The sequence below is a fragment of the Mesoplodon bidens genome, assembly GCF_964165515.1.
Source record: "Mesoplodon bidens genome assembly, chromosome: 6".
Classification (NCBI taxonomy): Eukaryota; Metazoa; Chordata; class Mammalia; order Artiodactyla; family Ziphiidae; genus Mesoplodon; species Mesoplodon bidens.
In genome coordinates this window covers 74754550-74773413 of record NC_138162.1, presented here as the reverse complement: position 1 = coordinate 74773413, position 18864 = coordinate 74754550, and the positions used below count along the sequence as shown (strand labels likewise).

Sequence of the window (18864 nt, the reverse complement as noted above, 5' to 3'; positions counted from 1 at the left end):
TATCTAACTGCCTACCTGAAACTTCCATTTAGGTGTCTAACAAACACCTTACACTTAATAGAACCAAAATAAAATTCTTTAACTATATGACCACTGCAAACCACCCCCAAACAATAACATCCTCATCTAATTTCCCCCACCCTATTCTTCCCCATTTCGGCAATGGCACAGCATCCACTCCACTGCTCAAGAAACCTAAGATTTACCTGTGAGAGTTTACTCTTCCTTGTCTGCTACATTCAATCTTTCAATAATTCTTCTCAAATCTTTAAAAACCCTTCAACTTCAATCTCCAGTACCACCACCCTAATTCAAACCATCATCAATAATTCAACTATATAATCAATAATAATCCAAATTATTATCCATTTTCCAAAAAGAACCAGGGCCTACTGTGTTTCTCCCTTGCTTATAAGCCTTCACTGTGTTCTAATAATGCGAATATTTTTCCATTGTAGAGAAAATCGAAACTCCCACCATGGCCTTCAAAGCCCTACAGAACCTCCTCTCACCCCTTTATCTTATATGGCTGAACTTCTAGCTCTCGAACATCGGCCCCCCACTTCCACCTCAGGGACTTAGCCCAAGTTACGGCCTCTGCGGAAAGTAGTTTTCCCTGGGCTTTCAGATATCAGGGTTGCCTCTCGCCACGCTCTAGGTCTCGGCTTCAGGATCACGTCAGACTCCCCTATCTTGTATCTCGGCACCCAGGTCATTTCCTTCCCAGCGCTTACAACCTGCAACTCTACATTCAGGTTGCAAACTGGGCATCTAGCACTGACCGGGCGCAGAGCGGATGTCAAACGTACGACAAAAAGGGTGAAAGCGTGGTAGGGAGAGGAGTTGTAAGCTGCCCTTCTCGCCAGGCTCCCGTCAACCCCCAAACTCCCAGAACAGAAAAGGGCACAGAAGGCTGCCCAGCGGGTGACACGTGTGAACACCTCTACCCGAGAGACCCTCCGACTTCAGCGCCGAGTAGGCGGCAAAGCCCTACCGGGAGCGGCCGCGGAGGCCGCAGCACTCACCGCGCACGTGTGGCCCAGGGACGCGCGCGTCGCAGGTCCGCCGCCACGGCTTCCGCTTCCTCGCCTTGCCCCGCCCCCTAGTCGCCTTTTCCTTTCTTCCTCGGCCGAGCTCGGTTAAGGGGTGGGGATTAGCCGGAAAAACGGAAATTCGGCATTTCTATTGGCCCACTTCTATTCTCCCTTCGTCCAGAAGCGCGAGGGCTGCGTCACAGGCGGGTTTTGGCCCTTGAAAGGATCCGTGGGGCGAGGACGTGATAGCGGCTCCTGAAAGTGACGTCATTAACCCTGTCGCTTCCCGGCCGGGGGAGCCGGCGGCATCCCAAGAGGGTTGACCAGTTGTGGAAGCGGAGGCTTGGTTGGCTCGGCTCATTTGTAGCTGGAACTGAGGCTAAACTAGTTAACGCTTTGAGAGTGCGTTCATCTGCATCCTCCCTGGCAGTCCAGCGGGGGACGTTAAAGGGAAATCTCGGGAGTCGGCTCGAACTGCGATCTCGGTTTTTTTCCGCTTCTTAGATGTGTGCCTTTGGGCAAATGACTGAATTTCTCTGAGCCTTGGTTATCTGATTAATAAAATAGAGATGGCTAAGTCACACAGGGAACGCGCCTAGCACACTGAATGAGCAGGACAAGCGCTCAATAAACGTTTGCCGTTTTAAACGTCTGCGCGTTCCTCCAGACTGCAGTTACCCCACTTAACATTTCAGGAAATGAGACTAGGATGTTACCCCCATTTTACAGATGAAGAAACACCACAAACCTGGTCTGGTCAAACAACAGAATTTATTCTCTAACAGTTCTGGAGGTTGGAAGTCAGAAATCATGCTGGTACCGAGGTTGTGCACCCTCTGAAGGCTCTAGGGGAGCATCCTTTGCCCCTTTCAGCTTCTGGTGGTTCCAGGCGTTACTTGGCTTGGGCTGCATGACTTCAACCTCTGCCTCTGTCTTCAGACGGCTTTCTCTTCTATGTCTTCTCTTCTACGTTTTATAAGGACTTGTCATTGGATTTAGGGCCCATCAGGGTAATCAAGGATGATCTCATTTGGAGGTCCTTACTTAATTCCATCTGCAAAGATCCTTTTCCCGAATTAGGTCACTTTCATAGCTTCTGCAGGTTGGTACACTGACATATCTTTTGGAGGGCCACTCGGAGAGTTGAGGAATGGGACTTGATCCCAGGGGTGTCAAGCATCAGATTTTACTGCCTTCTAAATCACATTGCTTCCCACCTCTTAAGGCACTGTCTTGAGACTGATGATTCACTAGACTACGCTTCTTGAGGGCGGGGGCCATCATTACTTCCCAGACACCCATCCCACTCAGCACACAGACCGTTGATAAGTACTTATTGTCTGCCTTAAGTATACGTTTGGATAAGCTCATTTAAGTCTCATAAGAACAGTTAAGTACATCTTTCCCCCTCATGTTATGGACAAAGGGGAAACATTCAGTATTTCTGATCCAGTGAGTCTGACTCCAAACTCAACGTGACTGACTCTGGACTGCTTTCTCTAATTCATTAGTTCTCCAGTGAAAGCTCAAAAGGAGAGAATACAGAACAGGAATGGCAGGAGGTCCATCAACAGCACCTATTAGGCAAATAGTATGGTATGTGCTAGCTAATAATAATAACAAAATCTTAACATATACACCCTACCTGGAAGAGATTCATTTGTATTTTCAACACCAAAGTCCGCAGCACCCCATATCCTCTAAGACACATCCATGTAGCTGTCTTAAACATATACATCAAACTCTAATATTCTTCTGCCTTCTCACCAGGGAGAAAAAAAGTTGTCACATACCTAAGTCCTAGATTATTATTTATGGTGTTATTTATCAAATCTGTGCTGTCAAAAAGTTGACAAGAAAGATTGACTTGAGTGTTTTGTTTGGAGTTGGAAATATCTTGCGGTTTCGCAGACCTCCACCACCAACAACAAAATTTTCTATAATTTTACAGTTGACCAAGTTAAGCCCATTAATTCTTCAAATATTTAATGATCTAAATGTTGAACGTTATATGTATTCCTAGAAGCATAAAATGCTCTTCCTAAATGATATGGCATGTAATTTAATCAGGACTAGACCTGTACACATGCAAGAGGTTTATAGCAACATAATTAAGAGCATTGGCATTGGAATCAAAAGAACCTGGCTTAAAATCCAAGGAATATGTGACCGTGGACAAGATAACTAATTTGTATGGGCCTCAGGTAAGAGGTCACTTTTTTTGTGTGTGTGGGCCTCAGTTTCTGCGTATGTAAAATGGGAACAACAGCACTTATCTTTTGGGGTTGCTGTGTGACTCAAAAGCTGATAGTTATCAGGTAATAGTAAATGTTTAGTGATTTGTAGCTTGGAGGGGGAGAGAGAGAGGGCGAGTGCATGCCAAGGTGTATCCACCTTGGTACTGGCATAAAAACAGAAAGATAGATCAGTGGATCAGGATAGAAAGCCCAGAGATAAACCCACGCACATATGGCCAACTTATCTTTGATAAAGGAGGCAGGAATGTACAGTGGAGAAAGGACAGCCTCTTCAATAAGTGGTGCTGGGAAAACTGGACAGCGACATGTAAAAGTTTGAGATTAGATCATTCCCTAACACCATACACAAAAATAAGCTCAAAATGGATTAAAGACTTAAATATAAGGCCAGAAACTATCAAACTCTTAGAGGAAAACATAGGTAGAACACTCTATGACATAAATCACAGCAAGATCCTTTTGGACCCACCTCCTAGAGAAATGGAAATAAAAACAAAGATAAACAAATGGGACCTAATGAAACTTCAAAGCTTTTGCACAGCAAAGGAAACCATAAACAAGACCAAAAGACAACCCTCAGAATGGGAGAAAATATTTGCAAATGAAGCAACTGACAAAGGATTAATCTCCAAAATTTATAAACAGCTCATGCAGCTCAATAGCAAAAAAACAAACAACCCAATCCAAAAATGGGCAGAAGACTTAAATAGGCATTTCTCCAAAGAAGATATACAGACTGCCAACAAACACATGAAAGAATGCTCAACATCATTAATCATTAGAGAAATGCAAATCAAAACTACAATGAGATATCATCTCACACCAGTCAGAATGGCCATCATCAAGAAATCTAGAAACAATAAATGCTGGAGAGGGTGTGGAGAAAAGGGAACACTCTTGCACTGCTGGTGGGAATGTGAATTGGTACAGCCACTATGGAGAACAGTATGGAGGTTCCTTAAAAAACTAAAAATAGAACTACCATATGACCCAGCAATCCCACTACTAGGCATATACCCTGAGAAAACCATAATTCCAAAAGAGACATGTACCAAAATGTTCATTGCAGCTCTATTCACAATAGCCCGGAGCTGGAAACAACCTAAGTGTCCATCATCAGATGAATGGATAAAGAAGATGTGGCACATATATACAATGGAATATTACTCAGCCATAAAAAGAAACGAAACTGAGCTATTTGTAATGAGGTGGATAGACCTAGAGTCTGTCATACAGAGTGAAGTAAGTCAGAAAGAGAAAGACAAATACCGTATGCTAACACATATATACGGAATTTAAAAAAAAAAAAAAGTCATGAAGGACCTAGGGGCAAAATGGGAATAAAGACACAGACCTACTTGAGAATGGACTTGAGGATATGGGGAGGGGGAAGGGTAAGCTGTGACAAAGCGAAAGAGAGGCATGGACATATATACACTACCAAACGTAAGGTAGATAGATAGTGGGAAGCAGCCACAGAGCACAGGGAGATCAGCTCGGTGCTTTGTGACCGCCTGGAGGGGTGGGATGGGGAGGGTGGGAGGGAGGGAGATGCATGAGGGAAGGGATGTGGGAACAGATGTATATGTATGACTGATTCACTTTGTTATAAAGCAGAAACTAATTAAAAAATTTAAAAAAAAAAAAGAAATTATTTTGGTTGCAAGTAATGGAAAGTTCAGCTAATAGTGACTTAATCAATCATTTTCTTCCCCCAACAAAAATTCTGAAGGCAATTGGTTGCTGTAGTTCAGTGGCTCAACAGTGTCATCACAGACCCAAGCTGATTTCATTTTTTCCTTTTTCGTTTGTACCTTTGGACCACCTTCACCCATTTCCCCTATGCTTGATACCCCCCCTCTGACAACCACCAATCTGTTCTCTGTTTTTATGAATTTGGGTTTTTTGAGATTCCACATATAAGTGAGATCACACAGAATTTGTTTTTCTCTGTCTTGACTTATTTCACTATTGTTTTCTGACTGCAAGATGTACTTCTCAGTTTCCGGATTTATATCAGAGTTCAGGGCTAGGAGAATGGCGAAAAGATGAAATCCACTTTTTCCCCCCAGTAGGGCGCTATCCTTTTATCTCAGAGGGAGAAGACCTGGCAGGGTTCCCCTTCCATTTAAGCACCTAGAACTCAGTCACATGGCCCCCCCAAGGACTGGAAGACCATCAGACATAACGTTAACCAGGCATTTGGAGTTCATTCCTTTTCCAGCACTCTAGTAAAATTAAAGGTAACTTGGCAAATATGCTTTCATCCAACAGTAGAGATTTAATTTGTTATTTAAGCTGGTTTAAAACTTAAAATAACTGTAGTAAGCTTAGACTTAAAATAATTGTAGTATCCAAGGTAGTGACTCTCAATCTTGGCCACACATCACCTGTGGATTAAAAAACAGCAACAACAACCACAGTAATTCTGATTTAATTAGTCTGAAGTGGGACCTGGGCATTGAGAATTTGGAAAGTTCCCCCAGAACATGCTAAGGTGCAGCTAAAATTAAGAGTTGCTTATTTAGGGAAGGGAGTTCAAGTTGGTGATTTGATTTGATTTTCCAGTTAACTGAGGATTAAACCCTGTTTAATCCTTTTGCAGCCACTAGAATTAGAGAATTAAATGTATACTGCACTTGTTTCTGTAAGTAGAATGTCTTGGACATAACTGTATCTCTCTTGTTGCTTGAGGTCTCCTGCAGTGATTTAACATCATTAGATATTTTAAATGGTTTAAATTTGAACTATACACTTCCAAATGTATTCTGGAAAATATTCACTCTTTTTTTAAATTCATCATGATTTTGTACAATTTTTCTTTTTCATAAAAATAAAGTGTTAGGTGTCAGCTCCCACACATCTCCCCGCCCTCCAAATCAGTTCTTTAGAGTTCTAACTAATGGATTTTTAACTAATTGGTATAGTTTCTCTGTTTCCCAAACACATAAGCAGGGATAAAGGGCATGTTATTGATATAAAGCATAAGTGAGATTTTGGCAAAGATTGGGTTTTATTTTCAGGACCTATTGGAGTCATAAATCCATGGAAACTGAGCAGTTGCCAACACATTTTCATTTAGTAAAAAAGAACTGCTTCTGAGTAGAGTGGATTATGTTTTTCAATACCATACATTTGCTAAAAAGTGCACAAATATAGTCTAAACATTAATTGTGCATTTAGAATGTTCTAGTTACTGTCTAGTAAACATAAAATTGACCTTGTCCTAATTTTACTTTCTTTGGTGACACCCACAGGAGCCACAGAAAGAAAAATCAGACCATCAAAATGCATGTGTATCTGACTGTAGTATAAAATACCACCTTTAATGAAAGATCATGTCAAAGATTAGTTAATATCACTTAAAGCCCACGAGTTATCACTTATACATGGAGCCTTAACAATGCACTATGGTAAAACAAAACTCCTCAAGCAAAAGGTACCAGCCCCAGGTTTTAGCGAGGATGAGAACAATTAACGTGTTTTTGGTTTAAGTTTTTGTTAAATTTTTGTTTTCGGGCTTTATGAGATGGGAAACTAGTGACTGGTTTTGGCTTGTGATTTCCTTGATTTCTGAGCAATAAAGACTTGATAACCAAGCTTATTAATAAATTAATAATTTTCTAACTATTTCTACCATTTTACTTTTAAAAACTATAGACAGGTTAAGTCAGGGCTTACAATGATGTCTAGCTCTACGTACCTACCCAACTTTCCTCCTACTTTTAAGAGGGAGAAAAGATTAGCCAACTAACCTAAGCCCGTTATGTCAGTTTGAATTCTCCACGAAACAGACGCCAAGATAGAATTAGAAGGCCAAGACATTTATTGGGGGGAAAGCCTGTGAAAGACAAGGATAGAGGGGACAGGAGTAAGACGGAAGCCTCAGACCATAATACTGATCTAATACTGATCTGACACCTGTGAAGGGAGGGACAAAGGGAGAAGGATGTGGTAAAAAAGATCTTTTAATTGAGGGTTCTGAGACTCTGGTAATCATACCCTTGTAAGGCGAGGACTACTACAGAGGTCCACTTACAGATATACTGGGGGCTAAGGAGTACTGAGAGGCACCTAAGTGGATTACCTGGGCTCTACAGTGATCCCACACGTCCCCGGCTCCTCATCTCTCCTGCCAACGTGGTGACTCCTGTCGGTCCTGGACACAGTGAGTCCAAAATGTCCAGGTAGCATCCATAGTTCAGTGGAACTCTTGCTCTGTCCTCTGCCAAGAATATGTCCCCTTGGAGACAAAGACCTCAAACTCTGCAGAGCCCAGAGCTGTAAGAACAGAAAACACAAATGGCCCCAGAGGGCCATTTAGAATGATGGCAAGTGGGGCCATTCCTGCTTCTGCTCCTTAGGTCTCAGGCCTATGTAGTCTTCTTCTTACAACACTATATAGAGATCTCTGATTTAGATTTATTTATTCTGCATTCTGGAAGATAGCATCGCATTTTTGCAGATTATAGCCTCTAAGCTGGTGCTTCAACTGCACCTTTAGAAAGCCAGTGCAAAGCTGTCAGGTCGGCAGCCTCTGGACGGTGCAGTATGTGATATGTCCTGTGGATCACATGACCTCCCTTGTTGTCAAGTGTGTTCCCTATTCAGATGCCATGTTGTGTACTTTTCCATGAGCATGGATCAGGCACTTCTTAGCTTCTGGATAGCGGTGCTGGCTGAGGCTCTTGGGCAGGAAAGGCGAGTCCATACTTGGAATAGGACTCTATCCCTATGAGGAGAAACAGCTGGCCGTTCCACAATAAAAGGAGCCCAGCATCATCAGCTTTCCAGCAGGTAGCCTGTTGGTCTCTGGGAAAGAAACAGTGCCATCTCAGGAGCTCAGCACTGGTTTCTGTTGCTGGCAGGTTCTACATTCAGAGGAATCACTAGAGATTGGCTTTGGTAAGTGGAAGTTCATGCTGTTGGGCCCATGTGTGGCCTCCGTCTCTGCCATTGTGGCCTCTCTGTTCATGTACCCATCAGGCCAGCTCTAGAGTGCCCAGTGCTGCAAGCTCACTAATGTCAACTGGCCGAGTCGTTTTTGTCTTCTTGGTTGTTCAGTGTTTATTGTGGATACCTTTGATGGGTATTAACAATGTGAAAATTGGCACTTGCTGTGTCCACTCCCATCTGCCTTTACCCTGGACCTCGTTGTTTCCCATTGTCCTTTTCCTTCCAGGTCCCTGACCAGCTGGTTGGGGCACTGGCCAATGATAGGAATTTCTACATGTTCTCACCTTGGGCCACTTCTCCTTCCACATCAACTGGATGACCAGGAGCACGGCTTGCCCGTTAGGAAGATTCTCCCCCTCTGCTTTCAGCCTGAATGAGGTTGTAATGCTACTATTTAGTTTCAGTTTGCACCCCCAAGCCTAGCCAACTCACCTGTAAACTAAGCTTGGGCTTTCTCCTCCCCCATCAGCTATTTGTAAGGCACCCTGCTCTGTAGCCATCGGGGAGAGACGAGGAAGGGGGCTGGTGTAATCATGTGGGCGATATGGAGGTCTGGGTTTTCTATTCGTGCAGCTGACTCATACCCTCCAGTCTTACTTGGGTTCAATCCCTGATATACCATTTCCATGTTATAATGGATTGTTGCTGGGCCCTTTTCACTTTATGCATTGACAGGTGAGACAGAACCTGTCCTAACCAGCAGTTGTGGGTGGATGGTCATTGGTACACTATAATCAAGCACTCTCTCTCTATGAGGGCTCAGTAACATGCTAGGAGGTATTTCTTCAGATGCACATTAATTCTCCATTACAGATGGCAAGGCCTTGCTAAAGAACCCCAAGGCCCTGTGTTATGATCCTCCTACTTGGGTTTACCATGAACTCTGCGCTTGCATCTTTTCTCACCACTGACACCTCCCACACCACAGGGTCTGCCCATTGTTCTGCTCTAAGTGGAAAGGCTGCTTTCACTACAGCCTAGACCTGCTGTACAGCTCCTTCCTGACCCAGGCTCCACTCACAGGTGGCAGCCTTCCACACCCTCCAGCACATGGACCAGAGCAAGATTCCCAGATGTGGACTATTTGGCCTCCAGAACCTGAAGAGGCCCCCCAGATATTGTACTTCCTTGTCTGTAATAGGAAATCCAAGAGGCAACAATGTGTCTTTACTTTGGAGGGATATCCTGACATGCCCCTGACCCTAAAAATGTGTACCTCCGTTTTTTTTGTCCTAGCTTTTTAGGATTCCTGAAAACTTTACTGAAGTGGCCTGTCCCTGAAACTCTTGTAGAGTTTATTTCCCACCTTCTTGAACACATGCTTCTTACCAAGGTCTCTAGCATGCTAGCCATGTCTTTATTTTACAAATGTAATGGATCAGTGTGATGTTCCGTGGGGTGTCCAGATGGTCCAGATCTCTTTGGACTATATTAAGACAGAAGGTGGGCGAGCTAACATAGCCCTGGTGCAAAACTGTAAATGAATATTGTTGTTCATTCCAAGGAGTGTGAACTGTTTCTGATCCTATTTTCCATCTGTTTTTTCCATCCTATTTTACCATCTGCTGTGGTAACTCAGGCATTTCACCTCTGCTCTGTGATTTGAGTAAAAACATAGTGTTTGCCCCATTCCTCCAGGGTCCTCACTGGAGTGTTAAATCCCATGTCCCAAGAAAGTAGACCCCAAGTCAGGGTTTTCCCGCTTGTTCACTTTGACCTTCCAGCCCCTTGGTCAAGCACCCGCATAACCCAGTCCCTGGGCAGTCGTCTCCCCTGACAGTTATATGCTGGCCAACTCGTGCTGGTCCCATGGGAGGGGGGTAGTTTCTCTTCTCCTTCATCAGGCCCAGCATGTCCTCTGCTGGGCCATGCTGGACTTAACCCTAGTTACTGGCCTGGCAGCCAGGAGAGGCAGCGGGGGCAGCTCCTGAGAGCAGGGCGTCAGGGAGCAGGTGTTGTCTTGCAGGGAGAGGCCTCTGCAGTGTCTTCCTGCTCAGGCAGAGTGTGGATCTTCATGAGGCAGTGTGGCCACCTCTGCAAGATCTGCATGTTCAGGGCAGTCAGCAGAGCAAAACTGGGGGCACCCACTCATGTCTCCATCCCATGTCTCAGGGTCTCAAGTTCTCCCAAGCGGGCCACTGGCCTCAGTGTAACAGGCTGCCTTGGCTTAAGCATTTTAAAGATTCTGGAGATCCACGACTCTGAATCTTGGGCTTGCTCTTCACTTTGTCCTCTCCCGCAAGGGACAGGAGCCTCTTTGTAAGTGACCAGAGATGCCTCTGCTTCCTCCACTCGCCTTTAACTATCTGTTTCCAGTCCCCACTGTCACTCTGCAGGGAGTCCTCCAACTCCACTCCCCTTAGATACATGGAAGCCCCCGCATAACATTCAAATGCCTGAACCACCGCCCTGGCAAGGGCATTCCTCTCCACCAGGGGACCCCCTGCTCATCAGTGGTGATTGTTTTTAGTAGTTGAACAACCATCTGTGCCAAGGACTAGCTGTGCCCCACTTACCACTTGGATTGGGATCCTCCTCGCCAGCCTGTGGTGAGTGATCCCGTCTCCGACCCCATCTTCTTGTCAGCTTTCTGGAACCACGCCTGGTACCAGTGGTGTTATTTCAAGTTTTCTGGGAAGCAAAAGCAGAGTTAGAAACATAAGATTTATGCAGGGAATAGCCTGTAAAGATAAAGGGAAGAGGAAGCAGGGTAAGAGGAAGGGCCTCGGACTGCAATGTGGGAAGGAAGGATTGTACAGGAAGAGCCCCAGAGAACAGCTCTGAGAATGCTTTGGCCAGGCTGGTGTGGAGACTCAAAGCAAAAACTGGCCATTAGAAGAGTCCCGAGTTGGGCAGGGATGGCCTGCCTCTTGCATCGCAGCCACGCTCTGTTGTTGGCTTGGAGCAGCCCCGGAAGCCTCTGGCCTTGGTTTGGACACTGTGGTGGATGCTGAAGGTCTGAGAGCTGGAGGCCTTCAGCTAACCCCACCGCTCACCTCCTGCAGCAAGTTCTCTCCTGAAGGAACACCTGAGTGGTGCACACTCTGCCTGTCACTGTCCCATGACTAGTTTAGTGTCAAGACGAGGACAAAAGCCAGAACCATCACCAGGGTTTTAGAAGCCTAACCTTATGTCTTTTCTATATTTAGAGGGACAAGATACATTTCTACCATATACTCTTTAACATATTATCTAGTATTTAGCAACTCAAAGCAATAGGTCTTCCAAAAAAATAGCTCCTGGGACAATAAATTATATAAACTACTGAATCAAAACATGACTTCGCATTGAAGGTAGAAGTTAGGTTTTTGGGGAGTACACAATCCAGTGTTTGTCTTAATACATGTTATTGCTGAGGTTTAGTATGTGCAAGGCAGGGTGCTCTTGGTGTCTGTCCACAAGACAGGGACGTGAAAATAATGATCTGGAATTTTTAATTTGGTGGCTGAGTATTTCACGTATATTAACACCTGAATTTTTACAACATCATATCATTTCACAAGGATTAGCTGTGTGAAAGCAGGGAAATTGTTCCTCTGTTTGCTGTAATATCTCTAGGGCCTTGCAGATTGCCTGGCACATATTCAGCTGTCGATAATATTTGTGAAATGGGTGTAATTGTTAAACTATAATTGCACAAGTATAAGGATCAGAGCTATTTTATTTGTGGGCACGTAGTAAGAACTTCAGTCAACAAATTCAGCAACTATATTTATTCAGTGGCTACTCTGTCCCAGGCACTGTTCTAGGCACTTGGGATATATATTAGTCAATAAAACTAAGACTTGCTGATAATAAACACCAAACAATAACAAACACTATAAAGGCATTGCAGGATACATGAGAAGTACTATAGTAAAAAGAATAGGGCTGGGTAAAGAGAGAACCAGAGCGGGGGAACCGGTTATAATATCAAATAGGGTGGTCAGAGTAGGTGTCACTAAGGAGAGGTTTGAGGAGAAATCTGGGGAGGTTGGGAGTTCGCCAAACATGCAACTGGGAAAGGAGCCTTCCAGGCAGAGGAAAGAGCTGGAGCAAAGGACCCAAGGCAGGAGTCAGGACCCCACATGACTATGTCTGAGGAACAGAGGCAGGCCGAGAAGGCTGGAATCAGCCAGGGAGAGGAGTAATGGGAAAGAAGTTCAGGAGGAGGGCGGGGCTGGTTGGCAGATGGTGAAAGGGTTTTTAGGCCATTTTAAGGACTCTGGGTTTTATTCTGAGTGAAAAAGAAGGGCCGTCTCAGGGTTTTGAGCAGGGGAGAAAAATGATCTGACCTCGAAATGATAAACTTTTGTAGGATTAATGAATATGTGAGGTAGATAGAATCATGCTACTTTATTGCCCATGAACTGGTTCAATAAAACTCAATGTAATGCTACATATTTTTTTTGCTGGTTTTCCCTGATACTCATTCTTTATCTCTAGGGAGCTGCTTGTCTTATGTAACTTTATCATTCCCACTTTCAGCAGCAGCAGCAGGAATTATTTGCCAACCACTTAATCATGACTAACTAGATACCGCTGGATAGTTTCGAGAGCATTTTTCATATGTATTATGTCACTCAAATCATCACAACTATATGTAGTGTTACATTACCGATATACCACTCATACAGAAACAAATTCAAAGAGACAATATATATATTGCCCAGTCACACATTTAATAAATGGCAGAGTATGAATTTTGCGTCCTCACCTAGTGTTTGTAAACCTACATTCTAGGTCCTAAAGACAGAAAGTGATTTAACTACCCTAGGAGGAGTTCACAGTTAGGTGGGAGGCCAGGAGAAGAATCAAGAAAAATATGGTAAATATCAGAAGAAGTAAAGGCAAAGTGCCAAAGTGATGGTGTGTTCAGCAAGAAGATCCACAAAGAGGACAACGGTCCTGATGGTTGGTGGCCTCAGATACACTGAAGCAGCGGGGCGTGGGGCTCAGGTGGTGGGAATAGTGCCGGCAGATGCGTGGGGGTCAAGATGAGCATTGTGTCCTCTGGGAATGGTTGGAACCTCCATTTTGAGTGGAAGGAAGTTGTAGGAAACAGGATTACAGAAGGTAGAAAAACGCCACATGATATAGAATCTTAAGTCATAGGCTAAGACCATCTGTACTTTATCCACTGGAAGTTGCCAATGATTTCTGAGTGGAGATGGTGATGTTTACAAAGTTTTGGGGTTTTAACCTCCTTGAACTTTTAAAGAAAGTTCAATATAACATGACTGTTTAGTGGGGGTTGACATGAGAGGCAATGTCTTAGAATGAGTTCCTCCAGAAGTCAAACTTAAAACCAAGATTCAAGTGAAAATGACTGATTTTGGGGGTGGTGCCAGGACATACCAACATGGGACCGGGGGAGAGAGATAGGGAACAGAAGGCAGACAGTAAAGTATTCATTGTCAAGTAATTTATCACTGTGGATAACTGGAGATTTGTCTTGTTGGGGGACTCTGGGAGCCAGTGTAGAATATACAGCTCAGAGGCATCCCACCCAAGGGATGTAGGAGCTGAGGTGTTTATACATGAGCTCCCAGCAGTCATTGGTTGAGGGCTGCTCCTGGGGGCAGGGATTTGAGGTTCCCCAGAACTGCCAGCCTGCCACATGGGCATCAAAATGGCATCTGGTAGCATTGGAGAAACAGACATAAATGCACCTGCTGGCAATGGGGTGGGGGGCAGTGTGCAGAATAGAAAGGGGTGGGTGATACAGACAGGCTATTGGCAGGATCTGCTACAGGCAGGAGCAGCGGTAGATTAAGACCCCTAAGCAGAGAGTCACATGGGTCCAGACCAACGTGCTGACAGCAGGAAATGAAAAGAAGGAACAGATTTCAAGAGCTTTTATAAAGGAAGAATTGCAAGGCTTGGCTTTATAGACCCTTGCCTTATAAGGCAACAAGGGACTCTGTCCACTTACTGACTGTGGAGTTAACCTCTGAAAAAAGTTCACCTGCCCCACATGTATTCTTTTTAATACATTAGGGAAAATAAGTACTTATAAGACTAATCATTTATAACACCTATGAAATACACATATTAGGGAAAGATCTGGGGAAAGGTATGGTAAAGCTTATAAACATACTCATGGGAGAGTAACACACATCCAAATTCCAGACTTGCTCATTTTAGCCAATCTGTCTTTTGCATGGGAACAAAAGAAAAAGTAATGAAGAAATAATGTAAACCAAGAAACATTACCTATGGATAACGGAGATAAAAAATAAGGTAAGTATAACCTAGAAGTTTGTTCAAATATTTCAAGCAGGAGCTTTTGAGAAAACTCACCAAAGACTGAAGATAGAAAATGGAAGAAGCATGGGAGAGTAATTTACTGAGGCATTCATTCAACCTGTCAAAGCTGTCACTAAAAAATGAGGTCTTTCCCCCTTTTCTCACCCCTATGCTCCTTGGCAAGATAGTCAGACTTATTTTAGAAAAAAGAAAGAAAGGGAAAAAGAAAAAAAAAGAAAAAGGCTGTGTTCCTGGAAGAATGGAGCTGAAATGTCCAAGAGGGAAAACACTGCGGGGATTGGAAGGGCAAAATCGGGGAGGTGATGGGCAGTGGAGTGGAGGCGGGGTCAGGGACTCCCGGAATGTAGGGGATACAAGGTGGAGCAGGGCCACCTGCCTCAGAAGGTCAGGGGACCTGGGAAATGGGCATTTCCTCGGCCGCCATCACAAACTAAAGATTAAAGGCTCACTCCTCAGTTTTGTGGGCAGCTGACATCCTGTAAGATTCTTTAAGATCCACGAGCGAGGGAGCGGTTTCCACAAACCCAGCTGAAAATATTCACTACCTCTGGCATTTGGGAGCGCAGCCGTATCAATCTGATTTCAAAAGAAAAAATGCTGATTCCTGCAGCAAATTCATCCCCGCAGTAGAGGAAATATATAACCTTTACTTTTTTTGTTTGCTTTGTTGAAACTACGCGCGCCGTTCTGAGGTTCGGATGGGAGGGCAGCGAGTGATATTTTGCCAAGTGTATGGATGGAACCATCCTCCGCGTGACTTTTCCCAGACCTTGTTCGTCTCTGGAGGCTCCTCCACACTGACATTCTCAGTGACGCAACGAGAATTGATTTTTTCCCCTTTCTTCTCCTAAATTCTTCTCATCTTTCCATCACATTTGATAGGAGAACAAGAATGGGCACATATGCCCAAGGGGATGGAGATCTTTGAAAGGTACATATTTGAAAGGAAAAAGGAAAAAGCAAGGAGAGTAAGCAAAGCAAGGAGAACAGGAAGACGAAATGGGAGAGTGAAGCAGAAGAGGAGGCTGGGGTGTAGGGGGAGGAAGTGGAGAAAAAGCAGAGTAGAAAGGCTGAGAGAGGAGAGGGAGGGAGGGGACAGGCTTGGTCACCCTCCGATACTTTTGCTTAAAGAATACCACGGATGCTGACCATTCAGGGCTCCTTCCTGTCAGTAAGACAATGTGCAAAAGTACATTTGGGCCAACTTTTATAGACATGGGGAACTAGCCAAATGTCTCCTTGTAATATTTAATTTACTTAGTGACATGAACATACTCAAAGCCACATTTAAAATAAGATACAAATTTGGAAATATTATTTGCTTTTATGTTTCATTTAATAAAGCCTTCATATTCATTGTCTGTTTGTTTTTTTGTCTAGGATGTCTTCTTTTTTTTTTTTAGCTTGCCTTATTCATATTCATTTTTGATGGAAGTATCCTTGTCATCAATAGAGGCACTTTTGGAGTCACCCGATACTGTTTTCAGAAAGGACTTTCCACATTCAAGTTTACCACCCAGGAATAATGACTGTGTAGTATTTCTTTTCCCCTTAAAAACAAAAAACAAAAAAACCCTGATTTTTCTCTGGAGCCTTCCACTCACATCCAAAATCTGCACTGATCTGAACCAGTTTATGGCTCATCCTCTCTAAGCAATATTCTATTTTTCAACATAAGGTAACTGAGAGAAAAATCTTATAAATGAGAAAGTCTGCAAGGACTGGATTCAAAGGTGATTTGCTTTCATTTTTCTTTGAAGTAAAATTCAGGCACGTATGACACAGTTTTTCTAGAAGAGAGAATTTGATGCTCAAGGCAAAGCTGCTTAGTTTTAGCTTAAAATACTCCAGAGACTCCTTGAGACCTCTGTTGTCAGACCAGACTTGGAACAAACTCCAACTGAATTACACATAGAGAACACCTTCTAGGAGGTATTTTAGCTTCCATTAGGTTCTGGACTATTCTAGCCAGATCAGCCTCTCCAGAAACTATGCCGTGAGGGAGCCTCACCTGTCACCAGCGGTGGTTCTCAACTGAGACTATTCTGCCCCCCAGTGGTCACCTGGCAATGCCTGGAGATATTTGGGGTTGTTACTGCTGGGGTGTATTCGTCAGAGTTCTCCAGAGAAAGAATCCATAGGATCTGTGTATACATACATAGAGAGAGAGAGAGACACACTGATTTTAAACAATTGACTCACGTGATTATGGAGGCTGGCAAGTCCAAAATCTGTAGTTCAAGTCGAAAGGCGATCAAGATGAAGATCCAGGGAAGAGCTGACATTGCAGTTCAAGTCCAAAGGCCGTCTGCTGGCAGAACTCCCTCTTGCTTCCAGGACGTCAGTCTTTTGTTCTATTCAGGTTTTCAACTGACTGGATAAGGCCCACCCACCTGATAGGGGCAATCTGCTTTCCTCAAAGTCAACCAATTAAATGCTCTCTCATCCAAAAGCACCCTCACGGAAACAGGAGGTGACGGGACTTGTCCAGTTGGAAGGGAGCTATTAGATTCATCTGGAAAGAAACTGATGGGTGAACACATCTTAATGAAGATCACTCTTCCCTTCTCTTTCCACTCTGACTTGCTGGGAAAGAGAACTATTCCACTGAGGCCTACCTATAATGAGCCCACTGGTGTGGGACTTCTGAGCAGACAGAATGTAATTTCTTCATGCCGATGCCTCAGTCAATCTTTCAGCTGCAGAAATGTGCTGAGGAAAAGGGAAGAAAAGAGGGTTCATGGCAGCTCCCCTGACCTGGGTAAAATGTGAGCTCAGATGTCCCTGGAGTAAAACCAGCATCTGAGTGGAACTGTCACAGGACAGTGTAGCCAACCGAAGCAGCGCAAACGCCCCCAAACTGACAATGAACTTGCGGAGAAGAGCAGAGCAAATGGGCCAATGGTGCAAAGGCTGCTTCACTCATTCCTCATTCATTCACTCAACAAATAACTTGCGCTAGGCTCTGAGCGAGTAAGGCAGCCTGGTCTCTGTTCTCATGAAGGCTCACGGAGAAAGAAGTGCAGTTAGAAATACACCATCGAGGAGAACGTTGCTCTGGATGGATTTACAACCTCATTTAGAGGTGACTTTTGCTCTATGCTGGTGGGAAAGAGTCCCGGATTTGGGGCCAAAGCTGGATTCAAATCCTAACTCTTAGACTTCCTGGCTGCCAAGTCAGCGATCTTCTTAGATCTCCTGGAAAATGGGGCAAAAAATATCTGCCACCCCACCTGTCATGTGGACGTAATGTGAGAAGCAAAGACAATAATGCATGAAAATGCTTTGCCAGTTCTAAAGTCCTGAATCAGGCTTTCTCCTCCCTGGCTGCACACCTGGTAGCTTTTTTAAACTACCAATGCCTGACACCCCACAACGCCCCACCCCTCACCACTAGCTCAGACTAATGGGGTCACGCTCCCTTAGCGGAAGGACCTAAGCATTGGTATTTTTTAAAAGCTCTCAGGAGAAACTAAAGCAAAGCCACCCTATACAAGCATTGTCAATTTGCATACTGTTACTTCCCTAAAGTAATCATATTGAAAACTTACCACTTAGTGATCCTTGCATCCCAAGGTTGGTTCAAATTTGACAGAAAAAGTATATTTGGGCCACTTTGATTTGGGCTGCTTTGGGGGGTGTCCTGCTTTAATGCTACAAGCAACAGAGAAGCCTGCTATATAGCTCGGAACAGGAAAGTCATCCAGTGACCTCACAGGCCAGGAGAGTCTTGAGTGGTGGCTGGGGGACAGATCTCACTGCAGGCGTGAAAGACGGTCCATCCATCAGGTAGAGTGTGATCTCCTAATGGCAGGAAATAGGACTCATACAACAGACACTGGATTTCCTGCTCTGTGACTGGTACTTTTTTAGATGTTAGGGATACTATCATCATCTGAAGAGACAACAATCGCTACTCTCATGGAGATCATGTTTTAGCAGGTGGAGGAAGACAATAAAAATTAATAAGTAAAATACATAAAATGTGAGATGGTGGTAAGTACTATAGAGAAAAGTAAAATAAGGGGTATGGGTCTCTGGTCCCATGAAAGAAGTGAGAGAGTGAGCCATGTTGGTCCCTGGAAGAACAGCGTTTTAGGCAGAGGAAACAGCAAGTAAAAATGTCCTGAGGCAGAAACATGCCTGGTTTGGTTGAGGAACAGCAAGGAGGCCAGTGTTGTTGCTGAGGGTGAGGGTAGTAGGAGGTGAGATCAGAGAGTTATCCGCAGGCCTGATTACAGACCCTTGTAGGATATTGTGAAGACTTATTCTGACTCTGAGTAAGATGGATTTTGAGCAGAGAAGTGGTATGATTTGACTTGTGTCTCTATAGGCTCACTGTCTGCCACATGGAGAATGAACTCAAG

The 18864-nt window shown here is 44.2% G+C and overlaps 1 protein-coding gene across 1 annotated transcript in view; it reads right to left on the bottom strand.

The window, feature by feature from the left end:
- The window catches only part of PUM3 (pumilio RNA binding family member 3), a 39436-nt gene extending 38340 nt beyond the window's left edge, over positions 1–1096 (bottom strand). Inside the window, exon 1 of the mRNA XM_081237693.1 lies at positions 1026–1096. The gene's annotated coding sequence lies outside the window, so the exon portion shown is untranslated. The remainder of the gene's footprint in view (positions 1–1025) is intronic.
- Positions 1097–18864: the final 17768 nt, after the last annotated feature.